A 13,167-nucleotide genomic window follows, 5' to 3' on the forward strand; every position below is an offset into this window, starting at 1 on the left:
GTAAATAAAATAGGTAAATTTTTTACTCATAAATGGCAACATTACGTCATGCGATTGCAGCGCCGCGTCTGGGGGACGTCTTTCATGAAAAGGACTATACTTAAATTTTAAAAACAAAAGAAGTTCATTTGTTTTTAAGGATTTACTCTATTGGGGAATGATGGAATTTCATACATATAAATACTCTTTATGGAGTTGTAAGAAAAACAAATTACTCAATAAATATTTTTTATTGACTAAACGTTACATTATAAGGAGTTTAAATCACAAAGGCACACGGCGGCGGCGACTTTTTTCGACTAGCTGAATATATTGCTGCATTAAAGTTAAATATGACTTCAATATAGCTTTCTCTGAAACAAAAAATTAATTTGAATTTTGAGCGCTCCATGTATTGGGTACTAAACGGAAGCACGTACATTTTTAGTATATTTTTATAGTTTTAATATTACTCTTGTACAAGAAATAAAATATAAAGTTGTGGTCATGCCCAACAATGTCATATGAAAATTTCAAAACTAAGTTCTGGTACATTTGATCCTGCTATTGATTATGACCGGCAATTATAATCAAGTCGCCGAGGAATAATAATGATTACAGTGTAGGGCTTACAGAAAGCTGGTGCTTCGAAGAAGGTCATTCTATTTTTGATCCATTAATACAAAAATAATCGATAGAAAATATTTTCATTTGTAATTATTTCAACAAGTATCCAACAAAAGTAAAACTTTTAAAGAAAAACGCTTTTTACCGGATTAAAGTTATGTATTATTATAAATTTACAACTATTTGACATAATTTTAAATTTATCCGACGTTAAAACTTCTTTAGCGCCTGGGTGTGCAGCGTTTTAATCGAAGAAAAGGGAAAGAGCGATTGAGACCGATTGAGAGAGAGTGAGAATTTCGTAAAGAGAATTTATGAAATATTAGTATTTCATATGTTATGCAAAATAATTTATTGAAATCTCAAATGACGAATTGGAAATAAAAATGCCACGTCTTTTTATTATCGAAGAAATAAATTTAAAAATTAAATTTATAATTTCTATTAATTTTAGACAGTTTTAATATTTTAATGATATTTAAATTCATTAAATTCCTAACATTCTTTATTCCTCCCTCTAAGTATAGGAAATTTAAAGTTTTAGATTTGCATAAATATGAACAAGACTTAAAAAATCGTTCGCAAAAAAAAATTTCACTTCTGACATGTATACTTTGTACGCACGCACTTTTTTTTAAATATAAATTGATAACTTTTTATGGATTACCTTCACAGGTATAAGAAGGCTTTATGTGTAAGATAATACAGAGGCTTGTTGTCATATCAATAAAATTGTTCATCACAGTGGTTACTAAACAAACAAAAGTAGCCATTATTCACACATATCGCATAAAATATCAAGCACGTAGCGGAGATTGGAAAGAGCGTGACGTTTACGGATTAGGGTAAATCAATTCCGTGCGAGCGCAAACAGAGCCGGTTACCCACGTCAGCCTTAGACTGTTTCCCGTAAAATTGATTTGGCCTAAATGACAGTTTTAGGCTAATACCCTATTTTTGTTTTGGATAACGATATCTTGCCCCATTTCAGCTATGACTTAGAGCTAACAAAGCCACTTTATTCAAAATGTATACAGTGAGTGATCAGTTCAATTGTGTAATAGAGATGACAAATCTTTATAATCTGTACGATAGTCTATAAAGGCTGATTTACACAGGGTCAGTAGACAAGTCAGTCGCGGCGCCGACATTGGCTTTAACTGTTTACATGAAGTAAGTATGTAGTAGTGGTGCGTTTCTCACGATGAGCACACGTGTGTGAAGTCAGTGGGAAAAATGAATTCGCGAAAACAACTGAAACGACGATTTAATTATTTGTTGAAAAAGTTATCAATTTTGCTGTTGAATGAGTTAATAGAAATGGTAGAAAATGAGATAACTAAAAATAAACGACAATGGGTAAGAAAATGGATTGACGATAGAAACGAAACTGGTGGCTCTGCTTTGTTGCTGAAGCAATTGCGATTTGAAGATCCTGCGGAGTACAAACTGGCCATATAATTGCACCAATTTTAAGGTTTCGTCTTCGCTAAGCTTCATTTTTATCGCCAGCGAAAAAAACGTGGTCACTCTACAACGCAGCGGCAGTGACTAACCACGCACTGACTTGTCTGTTTACACGGGGTTTATTTGGCTGGCGCGGGGGTGCGCGGGTGGCGGGGGGCGCCAACTGACTTTAAAATATTCGTATCCGAATATTCAAGTCAGCGCTGACTTCAAGCCACTGTACTGACTTCAAATCAGTTTACACAGGGTTTTTTTCGGGTCAGCACTGACTTGTCTTGAATTTGTAGTCAGTTACTGACCCTGTGTAAATCAGCTCTAAGTATTTTAAGTCTGTGCAGCCGTGGTAGCCATGTTGCGTTGTCGATACCACCAAATTCCTCATTGAAGGTGTCATTAATAGATATCACCATGGATGATAATTTTATTAATTATTTTTGGCGATTATATTGTGTTTTTAATGAATAAATCACAAACACACTTACACACACTCAGTCGGCTCAGTGACTCAAAATGTGCATTGTGATTAATATAAGTATTGAAAAAAATACCTCCGTTCTATCAGGATAAGTTTATGAGTATAGTGAACATGGTAGACAAATTTAAGAAATAATAATAAACATAGTACTTTTACATACATATATACATATACATGTATGTAAAAGTAAGTATCAACGACTATGATATATATCACATGCAGTTTCTCTATTTTACCAATAAACAAATGTAGTTGACAAAAATTCAACATTCTGCTAGCGTATATACTTTGGACGCTACGAATGTTTCATATTAAATTGATTTGGATCCTATCTGTGAGATATAAATTCTGGAACAATATATCAACGCATTCACGGACGAACTCTTTAGGGACAAATACCAGAGTACAGGAATATGTTAAACTCACAAAACACTCGACTTTTCTACTAACAAATTCAAATTGCAATCTGCTTTTAATTATTATTGTGATTGGGATCGTTTGATACTTATTATATAATTCAAGACTTCCTGACTGTAATAAATATAAGTTCAAAATAAGTGCGTTCCAAATCACGTAAATTACGATCTTTTAAACATCTCCTTAACGTCGAAAGGTTTTATCTTGCGATCATCAGATATTGTAAATACACTCAGTAATAGGAATCACAAGAGATACAATAACTGAGTACATCTATAATAAACATTGAACATTCAAGAATTTTCATAGTGTGACTAGATTAAAAAATTTAGACATCGAACTCAATTAAAGGCTGAGAATCTTGCAATACTTCCTCTACTATGGCTCTGTTGTCGCAGATAAAACATAACGGCCGGCCCGTCGAGGTAAATATACTTTGTCAAATATTACGTGAACGATATTTCAAGCGTTTTTTGTTTGAACTGAATACTTCATGTCTCTATTATTTTACAGCTTTTACGATTTATTATCGTTTAAAATCCGAGACATTTACAAAAACCGTTACAGGTCACATGTTTGTCAAAATCTAAGTTAATTGTTTCTAATAGTGTTAAATTAAACTTTTAGAAAGAGTATTTTGGTATACGATGATGTTATTACTTTAATTAAAGAAATACTTGTTACTATGCGAGTTGAACATGTTAAGGAGGTTTTTGTTGAACTCTAAACTGATATTTGGGTAGAAGGAAGTTTTAAGAAATCTTTGATTCCTAATAAGGCCTAATAAAACAGACCAGAGATAAGTAATCCCACCATTCGAGTCTTGTATAATTTACATGAGTGAGAAGTCACCTGGAGCATAATGGCGTGATCTGGGCTCCTCATGAAAGTATAGGGTGATACTGGAGCGGGTACAAAACAAATTCAGGTACCTGAATTGTCGAACAGTGTGTACCAATTTTACCCCCACTCAGGTATACAACATTATTCATAATAGGTTTTGTGGGTTACAAAGAACTCAGACTGCGCCGAGAATTTGCGTTTACCATGTATCTCATAAAGTTGTTACGTAGAAAGGAAAACAATCCAGCAGTGCTCCCGTGCCTAGGCGACGGTGGTAGGTTAGGAGGCGACATCGACCGCCGTTACTATTCGTACGCACAGCAAAAACTAAACTCTCGAAAAGGTTAGGTTAATAAAAAATACCTACTCGACTAAAAATTAAACTTTGTGGGCAACGCTAAAATCGCGTAGTACCCGAAATAGAAACTTCAAATTAATTACATGACCGTAATGAATTATGTAAATTATTTTTGACTAAATTATTATTATAGCATTCCTATCAAAAAGTCTGCTTGAAGAGACATTTGGTATGAACAATTTACTCAGGTATTATGGTACCTAAACAACTGATGGATGCTTTAGAAAACCGATTTCTTATTTTGTAAAAAAACAATTGCAAAAATGCCCGATACTCAATCGGAAATATTTTGGTCATCATAGTATTTATCCTAATGAGCAATATTCAATAATCGTACAACTAATTTCGTTGTATTGTCCATAACTCATTACAGTTGCGTAATTAATTTGAAATTTCTATTTCGGGTACACGATTTAGGTGTTGCCCACAAAGTAAAATTTTTAGTCGAGTATTTAAATGCATAAGACAGTCAAACAATGAAAAAACTTAGATTAAACTTTTATCACACTTGGACAATGATTTGGTTAACATCCTCGCTATTAAGAAAGAACAATGATGAGTTTAAGTTGTTACATTTGATATGGATGAATAAATAGTTAATAGACCAATATTTAGGTTTTGCGCAAGCCTCTTTCAACAGTTTTATGGAAAAGGCATCGTAATCTTACCCGTAATAGTGGAAAAATTGCCTCTTGTTAGACATTAAATACATTTCGCTTTTTAAGTAATTTCGACGCCGAAATCGTTGCCAAACTATCTTTTATACGTATCCCAAATTTATATCAAAGGTCCTCCTGAGTAAGAACTGAACTAACGGAAAGAAAATAATAAAAACGATATAATAAATTCTTAAGCAATTTATGGCATTATATCCTTATCTAAATCATTCTCTTGTTATAGTATTATAAGTAAACGATCTATGACTTGACATTTTAACTGAGAACAACGACTGCTAATAAAAACAGCAGGGTTCTTTTAAAGGTAAGTTAATACGAATTGAACTTTCAAATTATATTCTTGAAAACATGAATACGAAATAAAACTTATATCATATCAAAATTTTAGATCATTTTAAATACCATTCTCCTCAGACCACAGATAATGAAGCGTAACTAGGATGACAATTACTATCTTGTATCTAACAAAATAAAAAGTTATTATTTAAGATAAGATGGTTATAGAGTGAAAATTTCCGATCGGATTCCAATAAAGAACAGAATTTAGTTTTTATGAATTAGGTAAAATCTTTTCTGATACCAAATAGCTAATGTTAGGTGTGTGGCAACACTGTGGAGGGTAGGAGGGTGTTGTCCGTCAGTTGATGCGATCGAGCGCTGATTGATGACGCCGATTAGTGATGCCCAACCCGTCCCGAAATAAATTATTGTGGAACGATTTTTTGCTTTGTAAACCGTATTGAACCGCTTTTTATGGAAACGGGTTTTAACCTATATACGAACATTATTCATAAACTCACTATAGGGTATTGTAAGTTTTGTCCCCATCACTCAACATAAACGAAGAAAGGGTACCCAAAATGTTTAAAAGCTACGAAGGTGCTACGCTCGCTACGGTCGTAGTAGTGATTATTATTAATACACGACAAATTTTTAAAAACAGCAAATGTAGAAACCTGCAGATACCTGAGCCAAATTATCGGACGTATAGGCAGACTATGAAATTCCATCCCTCGACGTCTGTTGTCTCACAACTGAGCAGTTTTTGCTGCGCACCACAACTATGTGGAACCAGCTGCCCACCGAAATTATTTCCGAATTAATTCGACTTAGGGTCCTAGAAAAAACGAGCGTACCACTTAACAGGTCGGCGACGTACTTGCGAGCCCTCTGGCATTGAGAGTGTTTAACGGCTTACTCTTTATGGTATCATTTAACATCAGATGAGCCTCCTGCCTGTTTGCAGGAGGAACAAACTCTGTTCTATAAAAAAAAGATCTTTAATTAGACTACATTATATTATTTCATTATTTCAGAAAACACCTTACCGTAATCTACTCTCTATGTAGTAAATATTAACAATTACTAAAATACCGATTTGGCAAGTCACGCTGGGTCTACGTTCTACCAGGCCGTACCTTTAAGAGTTGAAATTATTTCAGCTTTACGCATTGTTTATTTTCCATAATGGAACGTGAGACGACGTTTTCTCTGCACAACCTTACAAAAGACGTCGAGAATTATAAAAAAATATTACTATGTGCTTGGTCCATAAAATTTCCTGAATTCGTAGCGTAATGGATTAAAAATTCCAAAAATGTAGCTTCCATTTTGCTCTCCGATACATCCATAGCTTTTCTAAATTTAAAAGGTTTACAAATATTTTATTTTATTATTAAACTAGCTGACTTGGCGAACTTCCTCTAACTGGCAATGAATGGCGGGTTACATTAGATAAACTGAATTTATGGTTTTATGAAAGTAATACAATTAATACAAAATAATCCATTAAGCCCACTACTTTAATAAAATAATAACACAAAAATGGTACTTACGTAATTAACGCCACCGCGGCAACAAATTTAATGCTTTAGTGTGGACAACCTAAACCTAAATTATTGATGATTAAAGCATGAAAAATCGATTAATAAAATATAATAGATTTTTTTTATATTTGTCGATTAATTCCTACTTTTTGAATTTTAAAGTTGTAGAATAATAACCCCTAATCACTTTCACGCGCCGGAAACAGTTATTTAAATAAAATATTAATATACTAACCTAACCTAACCAAACAATAAATAATAATAGGGGTACTTACGTATAAAAAATGATTGATTATCATTAAATTTTTGCCGCGGGGGCGTTAATAGGTAAGTACCACAAAAATAAACAAAATGAATAAAAACGAAGTAGATCAATCCCGTGTCAGCAAGAGATGATTTAATTAAACTATGTACGTATTTGCAGCGTAGAGGCACTTGATTTATTTTTTTTACCTTAAAATACACCATTAATAATTATAGTCGATTCGAAACCTTTATTTAAATACGTTCTTTAATTTGAGGGGAGAGTTTACCGCATCGTCGGGATGAACATTAAATGTTTTACAGATGTTTTTACTCTACTGGTATTCGGGACGGAGACAAATACAACAAATTAAAAACCATGAAAATCGGTCCATCCGTTCGCCGGTTAAGTGTTCGAATAAACCCGCCATTTTTGTATATATTATTGCAAATTATTTTTAAAAATAATTAAAATTGACAGAAACATTCAAATATATTACCTAGTAGTAGTAATCTGCTTTACTCAAATATATTAAATTTGAACGCATTATTACGAAATATTTAATAATAATGATGATGTGTGATACATAATTATTTCAACATTATTTGCTTTGGGTTTGAAACGAGGTTTATGCAAAAATAAAAATTCTTCAGCATAACCGCGGCTACTGCATTGCGTTATGGTGATCGGCAGATCGATGCAACAAAAAACTGTTTGTATGATATCTGAATTCTATCATTTCATTCTAAAATGAGACATTGATACAACGTCTATTCAAAATGAAACAAAATGTATAATAACTGGAATTGATGGACTACACTTTTTGGAACAAGATATTTTAATGCCAATCAAAAATCACAAAATAACATTTAAATTCATCTATACACTATTTTATTAAATAATCGTTATTTTAATCCAAAATCAAAAGTCTAATTAAGGACACACATCCAAACATTTGTCACTTAACTAGTTATAAGTTAGTGTATCGAATGAGTTGAAACTGTATTAGCTATCGCATCCAACGCGAAGCTCTAAGTCGTTAATAAATCGCCAACTTACGGGGAATTAAGCGAAGTTAACGGAGTACACTCAGCTGGGTATACACAGAGCAAGGAAGCATATTTAATTAGGAATATATCAAATAGTCTGAAAGCCAAAACAAAACGTAAATATTAAAAATCGAAGCCTTTGGAAATACAGAAGATTCCTAAATGATACTAATAAGTTAACTAAAAAAACTGAAAAATATTAATATTGCTTTAGCAGCTATTGTGACAAATGAGTTTTATACGTTGTGATTATTATCTTTACAGCCGTAGAGGAAACGCTTTCCCACAGTTCTAACGGTGCAAGTCACCAGGTATAATCTGCTACTGGTAAATGTATTTCTGACCCGCTGAATTAAATGACATATTTAGTTTGGAAACAATTATTGCTTAAACACCTTTTTAAACAACTTATGAAATTTGCGCATTAATTGAACAAACGCGTGTGTATTCAAATTGCATCTAAATTATAAATCAAACAAATTTAAAACACAAACACACTAATCGAATTTTATAAAGAAATATAAATACTGCAGGACGAACAAATAAAATCGGCGTTGACACTTGTACGAACCAAAATCAATAGACCAAAAATTATGCGACATAAAATTTACTTTCACGCGATCGTGGAGCGGAAAATTCTGGCCATTCGCCAGGTTTATTAAGAATCGAATGGTGAAAAGCTTGAAATTTAATCTAGGCAGTTTGTTGAAAACCCGAGTGTCTTCATTAAATAGTGCAAATTTGATGGACATCTTCAAATTATGTTCAATCGCATTCTACTTAAAGCGTTTTGATGAGGTCAAACTTTGTTACTGAGTAACGCCCACTATGAGCCGAATGGCATCGCATACAAATACACTTAATACACGGCTTACTAATAAAAATAAAATAACCAATGAGTAATATCTGTGGTATTGGGTATTTGGAGGAAGGGTGTTGTGCGCTTCTTCCAAGCTAAATGGGCAATTCTCGACCGGCCTTAGCGGTCGGAATAACTTTGTTAGTATGTTAGGTATGACGTCATCGTTATCGCAGATTGTAGTTGTCACTACAGGTATATAGGCTATAGACCACAAGCCCATGAACAAAAAATACCTGTGAAATGACCCAACCTGAATTACGCTTAGACGGCTGTTACTATATCTGAAAATAGCTCTGAGCACTATGCCGTCATTTCTGAGCGGTACATGTGAGTACGTGAGTGAATGGACTTTCTCAGGTACAATGGGGGAATTTCGACTAATTATTAATGTACGGCTTTGTTATAAGTGTATAGATGATTAAAAATAAATGTCGAAAAACCTAGTGCCGTACAAAAGTGATGGTACCGGAAGTCGGTGCAAATTTTTAATTCGACGACAGTTGCAGAAGCAATATAGGTCATTTATTACTGTACGGCATTTGTGTGATTCCTTTTGGACACATATACAGATACTTTACCCGTAAACGCCGTACATATTTCCAGCGGAGCGGTCGAAAGCCAAGGGTCGGAACCCTACCCCTACACCCATATACCCTAAGGTCATTGTAAAATGTACGGCAACATGTTCAAAATATTATTTAACACGGACAATAATGTTTTATAATTATGCCGTCCAAATATTATAGTTAATATTTGTGTAATTAAATATTTATCGAAATTTCAGGATTTACCAAGTTCTTACTGCTGTAAGATCAGAGAATAATGTACGGCAACTTGTTTTTTTACATAATGTTACTAAATATTACCGTTGTACATTATAGCCGTTCATTATAAATGGTAACGAATAAAAATATTATGATAAAAAATATATGAAATTTCCGAAATTTAGATGACTTTTCAAATGCTCCTAGAGTAATATGGGGAGTAATATTTTCAAAGATTATTGTTATTTTATATGTAACAAATATAAATAAACAAAAAAAACCAGATGCCGTACATTTTACTCCAGATTATTCTTTACAGCTGATAAAAACTTCGACGACGTTTGAGGTGTCCCTTAAGGTCATTAATAACTGTACATATCTGAGTATACTACCATAAGGCTGTAAAGTATATTTACAGCCTTATCGTACCAGCAGAGAGAGGTAAAGGAAACATATTTTTAACAAAAATAAAAATATAATACAGGGCGTCCCAAAGTTATGAGACATGAAGGGAAAGTACCTTAAATATCGCAGATAGGGTATTTTACTAAAAGAAGACTTTATGTTATTTTTAAAAGTTAGTAATTCTGCATTCAAAGATTTTTTAAAAACTACTTGCCTCGTCTGGAAATCGAACCGGCTTAAATTAAAAAAAAAACACCCCTACTTTTATGATGCCAATCGAAAGAATGGCCAAAACCTAATAACTTTTCTAAAGGAACAGACTAGTAGGGGATTTTTTTAGGCCGAATACGATAGATAATGTTTTTAATTTGATTAAAAAGATATATTCACGCTGTTCCTTTCTTTTAAAATACTATGTTACTTAAGAAGAGTTATTAGTTTTTGGCCATTCTTTCGATTGGCATCATAAAAGTAGGGGTGTTTTTTTTACATTTAAGTCGGTTCGATTCCCAGACGAGGCAATTAATTTTAAAAAAATCTTTGAATGCAGAATTAATAACTTTTAAAAATAACATAAAGTCTTCTTTTAGTAAAATACCCTATCTACGATATTTAAGGTACTTTCCCTTCATTTCCCATAACTTTGGGACGCCCTGTATTGGTAGGCGGTGGTAGCGGACTATCGAAAGTGTACGGCATTTATCTTTTATTGAAGATTGTCTAAAGTATTAATAACCTGTGTTATTGCCGTACAGATAAAAGTCACCGGAAAATGACTCTTTTCTGAGGAAAGTAATTTACCCCATACACCTATGTGTTCCACAAAAAATGTACGGCATGCTGGAAAATGTTATCTATTTGTGAAGTACTCTCAAGATCATTTAATTTTATGTTGTTTCATATCATCATCACCTATATGCTAATCAGACATATGTTGCGACCCTTGGCTTTCGACCGCTCCGCTGGGAATATGTACGGCGTTTACGGGTAAAGTATCTGTATATGTGTCCAAAAGGAATCACACAAATGCCGTACAGTAATAAATGACCTATATTGCTTCTGCAACTGTCGTCGAATTAAAAATTTGCACCGACTTCCGGCACCATCACTTTTGTACGGCACTAGGTTTTTCGACATTTATTTTTAATCATCTATACACTTATAACAAAGCCGTACATTAATAATTAGTCGAAATTCCCCCATTGTACTTGAGAAAGTCCATTCACTCACGTACTCACATGTACCGCTCAGAAATGACGGCATAGTGCTCAGAGCTATTTTCAGATATAGTAACAGCCTTCTAAGCGTAATTCAGGTTGGGTCATTTCACAGGTATTTTTTGTTCATGGGCTTGTGGTCTACTATGAAAACTATACAAAGTGTTATTAAATGGTTTATTAGCCACAGACAGTCCGTTCATACTCAGAAAACGGAATACATTTTTGGCTTACTAAATATTTGCTTAATTTGGACAACTATGGTGTGGATTTAATAATAGAAATACAAAAATTATTTTCCAATTAATTTTGAACTTTTCTATTGACAAACTTGTTAATCAAACAAAAGCAGACATGTGATATTTTAAAAACAGACTATTAAAACATATATAAACAAAAGACAACCTAAAAATAGTGTTAAAATAGTTGGCCTCACCACCATCACTGCAGTGCAAGGGCAGGCACACGTCAGTCGCGTCCGGCGCGCTCGCTTCCGGCGGAAGTAACGCGTCTTCACTCGCGCCAACGCCTCCCTCTACGACATAACGCTTTTGTGTACAACGCCTAATGTCGATAATGCATCTGCTACCTCGAATTTAATGTAACAACATTTTCAAAACGTAATATTTCAAATTGAAACTTTTGCTCGTAAACTCTTTGTGACCATCTGCTATATGCTATTAAGAGTTTTTATACTTTGATATATTTATTTAATATACGATTAATTTTATGATTATATTGTGAATGTTACACAGTATCCATATAACGAATTTCTATTTGACTGGTCACACAAGTGACACACTTTGTATTAGTAACAGACATATATGTAATATTTACTTAATTAAATTTTACATTTTAACTGGACTTTAATATAGGAGCTGGGTTTGTTGCCAAATTACATTATCCTTACAGCTTATGCCAATACGATAATGGCAAGAAAAATAAAGTAAATATTATATACTTAAACACATAATATAGACAGATAATTCACTCTGGGAACATATAAATATGTCGATAATGTCGGAGATAGAATTCAGTAGACGCAACGTCTTTGATAACGGGGATCTGTGCAACAGACTGGTTCTGGCCCTTATCGCAAACAACCTTGGCCTTGGCCGTCGCACATTTCCCATAGGTACAAAGAACACACCCGAGTTCTTGCATACTACCTCCCCGCAAGACTTTCAGTAATAGTTTTATCAGATTAGTAGTGTAGTATCATAATGGCCTACTAATTAAATAGCAATCAAACTTTTTGTTTTAGATACAACTATTGTTTTTTTCTAAATGAATTAGTAAAGTTTTTTTGAGTTTAGAGTTTGAATGGTTGAACAAATAGATTTAAATTGAATAACGTACCTCTTGAACACATTATTAAATTAATGAGTCCTCTAGAGAATACCTCCGCGTCCTCTAGCGACAATGCATTTCCGGACTCGTTAGCCATTAATTCTTATTATAAAAATATTCTTTTAATATTTTTATTTATTTAGAATTATGTGAAAGGTCTGTCATTGTGACGGTTGAAGTTTTTTAATTCAACAAAAAGTTATAATTATTTTATTACAATATATCGGCGTACCATTTAAAAACTGGGAATCCTTTTTTTTTTAATCTCTTGAATCTTTGAAAAACTCTACTTGTACTCTTTTGTTTAGTTGATTATTACAAAATTAATTGAATTTTGAAATTTTGTTGTATTCCTATAAAAGCACGATGGTTTTTTAACTCACACTTTATGTGTATTTTTTTGTATGTTCCGGTGTAACTCCAACGTCCGTAGAGCGATTTGGATGATCGAAGTGTCAAATGATTTGGATTTGCAGCGACTTTCTTAGGATTTTGTAACCAGACTGATAGTTTTTAAGATATTAACTAAAAAATTTAAAGCCGCAGCCTCGTTTTATAAACCTATATCAATAAATGAAACCGATTTAGATTCAAAATTAATGGATGT

The 13,167-nt window shown here is 33.2% G+C and overlaps 1 long non-coding RNA gene across 1 annotated transcript; it reads right to left on the reverse strand.

The window, feature by feature from the left end:
• Window positions 1–217: 217 nt before the first annotated feature.
• LOC125048840 lies at window positions 218–12,725 on the reverse strand. The gene is made up of 3 exons (XR_007116888.1): window positions 12,570–12,725; window positions 11,647–11,745; window positions 218–353 (listed from the first exon to the last, which is right to left on the reverse strand). It is a non-coding gene; the product is annotated as an uncharacterized LOC125048840 (long non-coding RNA).
• Between the last annotated feature and the right edge of the window lie 442 nt (window positions 12,726–13,167).

Source organism: Pieris napi, chromosome 4, assembly GCF_905475465.1.
Source record: "Pieris napi chromosome 4, ilPieNapi1.2, whole genome shotgun sequence".
Classification (NCBI taxonomy): domain Eukaryota; kingdom Metazoa; phylum Arthropoda; class Insecta; order Lepidoptera; family Pieridae; genus Pieris; species Pieris napi.